Source organism: Arvicola amphibius, chromosome 8 (assembly GCF_903992535.2).
Source record: "Arvicola amphibius chromosome 8, mArvAmp1.2, whole genome shotgun sequence".
Taxonomy (NCBI): domain Eukaryota; kingdom Metazoa; phylum Chordata; class Mammalia; order Rodentia; family Cricetidae; genus Arvicola; species Arvicola amphibius.
This window is the reverse complement of record NC_052054.1, coordinates 124,542,203-124,551,273: the sequence shown is the minus strand read 5'-3', so window position 1 is coordinate 124,551,273 and position 9,071 is coordinate 124,542,203.

Below are 9,071 nucleotides of genomic sequence, written 5' to 3'. Positions count from 1 at the left end.
AAAGATCAGGGATACAAGGGTTATTCCTAAATATAATAAAGGCTATTTACAGCAAGCCGACAGCTAACATCAAATTAAACGGAGAGAAACTCAAGGCCATCCCACTAAATTCAGAAACACGACAAGGCTGTCCACTCTCTCCTTATCTCTTCAATATAGTGCTTGAAGTTCTAGCAATAGCAATAAGACAACACAAGGCGATCAAGGGGATTCAAATTGAAAAGGAAGAAGTTAAACTTTCGTTATTTGCAGATGATATGATAGTGTACATAAGTGACCCGAAAAGCTCTTAGACCTCTTAATAACTCTTCCTGATCTTTGGCTTATTTGCAGCTGACTCAAAGATATTATGCTTACAGAATTCTGTTATTATTTGTGTGAATGTGTATGCTGTATGTGTGTGTCCATATTTGTGCATGTGCATGTATGTGAAGGCCAGAACTTGACCTGGGTGTCTTTGCTCTCAATGAATCATCTTTCTTTCCTTCTTTTCTTTCTTTGTCACTGTCGAGTGTTCTGGCTAGTTTTCTGTTGACTTGACACAAACTAGAATTATCAGAGAGGAGGGAGCTCAAAGGAGAAAATGCCTCTATAAAACTGGGCTCTAGGCAAGCTTGTAGGGCATATTCTTAATTAGTGATTGATAGGGAAGGGCCCAACCTGTTATGGGTGGTGTTATCACTGGCCTGTTGGTCCTGGGTTCTATAAGAAAGCAAGCAAGCCAGCAAGCAGCACTTTCCCATGGTTTCCATATCTGCTCCTGCCTCCAAGTTTCTGCTCTTCTTGAGTTCCTGTCTTGACTTCATGTGATGATGAATTGGGAGTGGAAGCATAAGCTGAATAAACCCTTTGATTCCCAAGAAGCTTTGCCCATGGTGTTTCATCATAGCAATAGTAACCCTGACTAAGACATTAGAGTTTTAGTATATATCCCACACTGGGTTTATACTTACTCCATAGCTCAAACTTGCTTCAAGTTGGGCGATCTTCCTGCCTCAACCTCAGGATGACAGGCTTGTGTCATCACGAGTGACTAGTACTTGCTATTTCTTATTTATATTCATGGAGATTGTGTGATATCAAGCGTTTTGAGATTGTTATGATATCAGTAGAGTATGATTCTTCTATTGTTTTGCTACTAGATTTTTCTGCAATAATTTTCTAAAATAAGTGATTAGGAATTAGAATGTATAGAGCAAATATAAAATTCAGAATACAGATTCTGAAATGCATTAAGTTCTTTTTAAACAGTTCAAAGCCAACTAGATGGACAGCTGTGATTCGTCTGTTTTATCTGTTAGCTTTCTTCATTTGACACTTGGTGTGCTCACATCAGATACATCATTGCTCTTACCCCCTTGCACTTTGAAATCCCCCAAGTCTGTTGAAAGTGCTACTGCTCTTTGGGCCACTTAGGCTTTAAATATGTTTAATCAGCACACAGACATTTCAATAGCCACATGTTTTCCATTTTATAACCCTGATATCTGTAACTAAGACCTCCAGAGTAGACAGAAGAGAGGAATGGCCTGCATTCCCTTAACTCACGCTGCACGGCTCATAACTAGTTATGTGCTTCGTGTGGCCATACTTTGCTCTTTCTCGCCTTGAGAAAGCTAGAGAATATTGTCTTACCTCATACTGAGGAAGGATAAAGCAATGGACACCGAACATATGGCCTCAATTCTGCCGCGCCTGCCACCTACAGCTAGTCACATCCTCCCTGTGTAAAGCAGTTGCCATTTTCCTATTATTTTTATTGAGCTATGTATTTTTCTCTGCTCCCCTCCCTTCCTGCCCCTTCACCTACTACCCTCTCCCATAGTCCCCATACTCCCAATTTTCTCAGGAGATCTTATCTTTTTCTACTTCCCATGTAGATTAGATCAATGTATGTCTCTCTTAGGGTCCTCGTTGTTGTCTAGGTTCTCTGGGATTGTGATTTGTAGGCTGTTTTATTTTTTGTCTTGCTTTATGTCTAAAAGCCACTTATGAGTGAGTACATATTATATTTGTCTTTTTGGGTCTGGGTTACCTCACTCAATATGTTGTTTTCTAGATCTATCCATTTGCCTGCAAATTTAAAGATGTCATTTTTTTTCCCACCGAGTAGTACTTCATTGTGTAAATGTACCACATTTTCTTTATTCGTTCTTCAATCAAGGGCATTTAGGTTGTTTCCAGGTTTTGACTATGACAAATAATGCTGCTATGAACAAATGGGCCTGTAGTTTCCATTTTTAAAAAAATATTTATATATTTCTATTTTATGTATTTGACTGTTTTATCTGTGTATTAACTGTACCATGTACATGCATTGCCTGGAAGGCCAGAAGGAAGCATGACAGTTCCCCTGAAACTGGAGCTACAGGTAGTCGTGAGCCCCCATGTGGGTGCTGGAATCTAACTTGGGATCTCTGCAAGAGCAGCAAGCTCTCCAGCCCTCATTATTATCATTTTTAAACTTTGATTTGTCAAATGATTTTCTGGCATGTTATTCTCCTATCAGGTTGATTCAATCAAGCACATGCATACAGATATAGTTAAGAAAATCCATAAAAATGAATATTACCTAGCCCCTGGCTATAAGTGCTTGTCTCTTGAGAGAGATATAGACATGCACAATACATTGGCATAAGAGGCAAAGCTATACAAGCATCTAAGAATTGCCAATCAAGTCTCTGGGGACACAATTTCTTGAATGTAAGGGCTATGTTTTGTGGCTTCCATAATATAAGATTCATGTGGTGCAGTGGCGAGTCTTGCTCATGTTAAAATGTAACATTTGGTAACTGAGCGTGAGGGGTAAGGAAGCTAATGAGGAAGAAATGAACAGACTTCTAAACATTGTGAAGTGAACAAAGGAGAGTTTAAAGGAAACTGTGTAGGTTGGTGAGTAGGTTTTTCATAATTAATTATCAAGTACAATGAATACAAACAATTAGATGGCAGCTTCCAGTGTGAACAGAAAGTGTAACGCTGTAAAGTCACAAAGAATACTGAGACATCAACCCCATCTGTCCCCCATGAAGCGGCAAATCCATTTGGGTGAAAGTCTATCCACAAAATTGTGCTTTTTAAAATTATGTGATAAAATTATGCTCTCTGAGTGTATTTTTTTTTAGTACAAACCTTTATTTATAACTTTAACTTTTACCCAACATATTTAGGTAGCAGTGCTAAGTTTTGGTCAGTGGAAGAAGTTAATCACTTAGAAAAGTTATAAATCACTGTTAGATGCAATGAAAGACATTTTTTTCTCATAAGCATTGCCTCTCCCTTCCCCCTCCTTTCCCTTCCCCTCTTCCCCCCTCCCTTCCTCCTTCCCTCTCCCTCCCTCCCCTTTCTCTCCCCCTCCCCTTTCACTATGTACCTCTGACTTGCTCCATACCACCCTCTTCCACTACCTCTACTGTCCAGTACTTGTGTGCACCATTGTGTCAGGCCTAAGAAGCTCTACTTTTCTGGTAGGAAAGATTAAGACTCCTCATCGTTCATGCTAAAAGTTTTTATTCAATGGTGAGTGAATATCTTCATCTCTTGAGGAAAGTTCCCATGTCCAATTTTGTGAACCAGTCAAAATTGGACAGTTGAGGCTTATTGCAGACTGTCAAAAATCCCGCCCACTTGTGTTAGTTCCTGCTGTTGTAACAAATTGTTCTGAGCTTAGCGTTTAAAATAACATACATGTTTACCTGACTTCTGGAAGGCAGAAGAATGTGACCAGTTTCACTGGGCTAAACTCAAAGTGTTTATATACTGTGTTCTTTCTGGATTGTAGTACTGAGGTGAGCAGGCCTGCTTTTCGTCCCACCTGGCTCCCACATGGCTATCTTAGCCCTGGAATAATTATACACAAACTGTATTCATTTAAACACTACTTGGCCCATAGTTCCAGCCTCTTATTGGCTAACTCTCACATCTTGATTAACTCATTTCTAATAATCTTGTAGCACCACGAGGTGGTGGCTTACCGGGAAAGATTCAGCATGTCTGACCTGGAGGCTGGCTCCATGGCGTCTGCCAGACTCTGCTTTCTTTCTCCCACAATTCTGTTCTGTCTACTCAGCCTACCTAATTTTCTGTCCTATTAAAGGGCCAAGGCAGTTTCTTTATTAACCAATGAAAATAACACATAGACAGATGACCATCCTCCATCACTGGATCATTCGGGGAAGGCATTCCAACCTCTACTTCCATCTTCACAACCACTCTTGGCTGAACCTCACCAGCTGCTACAAAGGGTTCTTATGATTACCTGGGGTCTACCAGGATCCAGAATAGTCTCTCCATTTTAAGATCCTTATTATAATATGTCTATCAACTCTCATTTTGCTGTAGAAATATTAATATATTCACAGGTTCAGGAGATTCACATGTGTCTGTGTTTTCAGCCTACTGCATTTGTTTAACAAGTGGTATCAAGAATAGGAGAAAATTCAGGGATATGAGGGGTAAATACGACATCTATGTGACTGAATTATTTGGCATGGGGGTCACAACCACTTTTTAAACACTTTCTTCCAATAGACTTCATACATCTACAGCCTCCACTTGCCTTTTTCAGTACACGCTCATCTTGCACACAGTGAGTGCCTCCAATGGAATGCTTTGGGCGATGCCTACTCCCTCACCTGACATCTCTCCTCTTTGTGTGTGTATCATCTCAACCAGTAAGCTTTCACATGCCAGAAACCCTGATGTTTGGTGTATATTGTGCATCTCAAGATATTGCTAATACCCAAGAAGTTAGAGATATGACATTTCTCCAAAAAACACTTATTTAACAATATGAAATCATCTTTAGATTGGAAACAAAATATGAGGCAATTTTTATGAAAGTGATTCAGTAAGTGTATCGATAACCCCTGGTAAGTTTGTCTTATAAGTTGTATACTTAGTGAACAGTACAAAATCCAGCATACGCATAAAAGCTATGGGGAGGAGGAGGAGGGAAAGGGTTGACTTTCTAGATAAGACTCCAAAAGGCATTGATGACCTTTAATCCCAGCACTCGGGAGGCAGAGGCAGGTGGATCTCTGTGAATTCGAGACCAGCCTGGTTTACAAGAGCTAGTTCCAGGACAGGCTCCAAAGCCACAGAGAAACCCTGTCTCAAAAAACAAAACAAACAAACAAAAAGGCATTGATGAATTATTAACCATGCAGAAAATGATTCCTCATTTTTAAGACTCTCAAATCCCATTTTATGAGTCCTGGAAGTGTGTCTGTTTGGCAGTAGGGGGGAAACATATGAATCAAACCTTGTAGAAATCATTAAGTGAGAATGTGAAATTGATAATTCACAGAGAAATACAGTCATTACAAGAGCACAGTAGTTCCGTTGACATAATCTGCACATTTTTTTTTAGGCAGATGTTATTGGATGCCAAATTGTAATCACAAGGTCACGTAAGGTGCGTGGTTTCTGAAGAAGGGCTGTTACATAACTTGGACATTGGATAGGATCAGGTTACAGTCCCTTGGTAGGGCTAATCTTCATGCGGCAACAATTGTACTGAAGATCCACGGGTATTCTCCTATTTGTCTGTTCTCTTCCAGAAAGTACAGCGACTCAAACTCTGCGGCTGCTTCTGTACTTTCATTGCTGTCTTGTACCCCTCCCTTCCTAGCAAGACAGGATCCCAGTGTGTATCTCAGGGTGGTTTTGAACCCATGGCAATCTTCCTGCCACTGTCTCTTGAGTGTTGATGTTTACAGGTACAAACCACAATGCCGGTTCTAGCTTATTCTCTATTTTAATTAACATAATGCTTAAAGTAATAAAACAATTGCATCAAATTGTCTTATTGAAAAATATTCTTTTCATCAGAAAACCTCCTTATCCTCATCCTCAGATTAGATAAGAGAATATTAAGAAATGCTCAAAAGGACATTCCTACTTACTTCTGTTATGTAACAGCACCTTACCTCTTCCAAAATAAAAGGTCACTTACCTCTTGCCTGCTGTTTTGAAATCTGTAAGGCCTAAGCCTGGACACTGAAGTCGAAGTCACTCTTGCTGTGCCTCTTGGTAGAAGCTGTCTTCTTTCGGTATTCTGGTTCTCCAAGCCCACAGAGTCCAGTTTCAGGGTTAGAAACATAAACTGTCCGAGCAAGTCATTAGAAATGGTGATAGTGAGGACACTAATTGAGGGCTATGTCCATGTATTTTCAGTGGAGATGTGACATCATATAGAGGTGTCTGATTGACAGTGAATTCCACAACTGGAGGATGAAGTCTCACCTGGAGAAGGACGCTTCATTCTCCTCTCCATGTTGGGGTCTTGGCTTTACTGATATTAGGTCATATGCTGCTTACTGGGCGACCAGCTTTGAAGGTAAATTTGGTATTAAGAACAATGGATTTTGTGGTAGTTTGAATCTAATTGGCCCGATAAGCTCATAGGTAGTGGTATTATTAGGAAGTGTGGCCTTGATGGAGGAAGTATGTCACTGTGGGGGGTTGGACTTTGAGGTCTCCTATGCTCAAGTTATGCCCAGTGTCTCTGTTCACTTGCCTGCAGATCAAGATGTAGGACTTTCAACCACGTCTCCAGCACCTTGTCGGCCTGCATGCCACCATGTCCTGTCATAGGGATAATGGTCTAAACCTCTGAACTATAAGTCACCCCAATTAAATGTTTTTCTTTCTAAAAGTTGCTGAGATCATGGTGTCTCTTCACAGCAATAGAAACCTAACTAGACAGATCTCATGGTAATGTGCCCATTGCTGTACTTTCTTAACTAGCTGTGGGTGCTATTTAAGATTTCATTTGGTGGATTACACACTCCACAAACATTTGAATAGTGATGCTTGCCAAGGCTTTAAAGCAAAAAAGGGAGAAACCACATCAGTACTACATACCATTCCTGACTAGCAGAAATCCCTACCGTACAGTTTCACATCCATACTACATACCATTCCTGACTAGCAGGAACCCCTACCCATACAGTTAGAATGTGAAATGCTCTCCACTGGCTCGTGTGTCTGAGCATTTTTTGGGTTCCAGCTGGTGGCTTTGATTTAGTGTCGTGGAAGCTCTGGAACACGTGACATGACTCAGGGCAAGCCTTGAAGCTTAGACCTACTTCTGGTTCCTGTCTGACACCTTGCTTCCTGCCTGCCACTGTCATGTGAGGAGCCCTGTACACACTCTCCTGCTACCATGAACTCTGCCACACCTTCTCCATCCACCATGATGGATGGAGATGCCCCTGAAACTCTGAGCCAAAACAAACCCTTCTTTAAGGTGCTGCTGGCAGGTATTGTGCCATAGTGGTGAGGAAAGTAGCTAATATCCCATCGTTTCAGCCTGGAGGGCTTGAAGTGGGCTTAGCACCACCTCACGCTTGATGGGGAAGACCGACCGGCACTGTTTTCCATGGGTCACCACATGGACTTTCACCTGGAACGATAGACAAATGAGGCCTGGTGAGTGTAAGCCCACATTATTAGGTCCATACACAGTTTTTTCCTCTCTTTGGGATGCTCCATTTATGTGCACATTTTACCAACATTTGAACATCCCCTTATATAGTAAAACTGGCTGAAAACCATTCTAGGTGGCTGTTTAGTGCTTAGTCCTTGGAAAATCTATCCTGGCAGATACTGACTTTGAATACATACATATATATGCATATATAATTTTGCATTATATTGTATGTTTGTGTGTGTGTGTGTGTGTGTGTGTGATACACGCGTGCCATGGCAGGGTGAGACAGTCTGAAGGCAACTTTCAGAAATGATTCCATACCACTAAGTAGCACACTGAGCAGGTTGCAGGCCCATGAGTTCCTGGCTGATTTTCCTTTCTTTGCTTCCCATTTTACAGTGGAAATACTGGGGTTATAGCCAGGTGGTGGTGACACACACCTTTAATCCTAGCATTTGGAAGGTAGAGGCAGTAGGATCTCTGTGAGTTTAAGGTCAGCCTGATTTGCAGAGTGAGTTCCAGGACAGTCACAGGGGCAAAGAGAAACCCTGTCTCTTAAAACAAAACAGGTGTTTGCTGCTGCTTCTGGCTTTTAGGTTGGATTTTCCCAGTTCAATGAACTCAGTCAACATAACCTCTCACAGGCATGCCCAGACACTAATTGATCCTTTAAGGGTAGATCTGGAAGTTTGTTCCTTAGGTGGGTGATTACAGGTCCTGCCAAGCTGACAATTAATACTCACTATCACATCTTGGCAATGGGCAAGAAAGCAAGGAGACACCGGTCAGTACAGTCTTCAAAGGCCCACCGCTAGTCTCCCCCACCAACCCCCAGCAAACCAAGTCTTAACTCCTAAGGATGCCAAGCAGTGTGCCAGATGGGGAAAAAGTGTTCAAAGCAACATCCTGTGAAAGACATTCGGATTCAAATTATGACATCCATTAAACTTTGTGGACATGGTTTTACATGCCTTTGATGCCAGCATTCAGGAGACAGAGGAAGGGGGGTCTCTGTGAGTCTGAGGCCAGCCTGGTTTATCCAGGACAGCCAAGGCTACATAGAGAGACCCTGGATCAACCCCCCAAAAAAGACGCTTGTGCCCTAATGAGTCCATATGGATAAATTATTCCTATTTAACTTTATATTCTCGTCTCTTGACATATCATTTTAAGGCCTCATTCTTATCACAGGCTATGCCTTTTGTAGTTCCTTGGATGTCTGTTCTATCCACATATTAGTAAACCACATTTCCTATACCAGACTGTTTTGTGCTTCACCCCTAGTCACCGGTATTGCGACTAAAAGTGAGGCAAGAGGAGTAGATTGCAAAGAAGGTACCATTGTCTTTTAAGACAGAAGTCTACATCTAGGAACTACGTTGTACTAGACTTTAGCAGGAAGAAAATTGTGGGGGCATTTCTGCTGACCCCACAGCAGAGGGTTCAGGATTTATGAAGATACGAGGCCAAGGTCTTCCTTCAGTGCCGTAGACTTCCAGTTCCTTCTGATTGGTGGACCCTCAGACTTGCCTGAGAGGAAAGCACTTTTTATGTGTTTATTTTATTTCATTTTTTCATGAGATATAGTCACTGTTTTTTTAGTAAAGCATCTGTTTCTCATCTCCATACCTCTGCT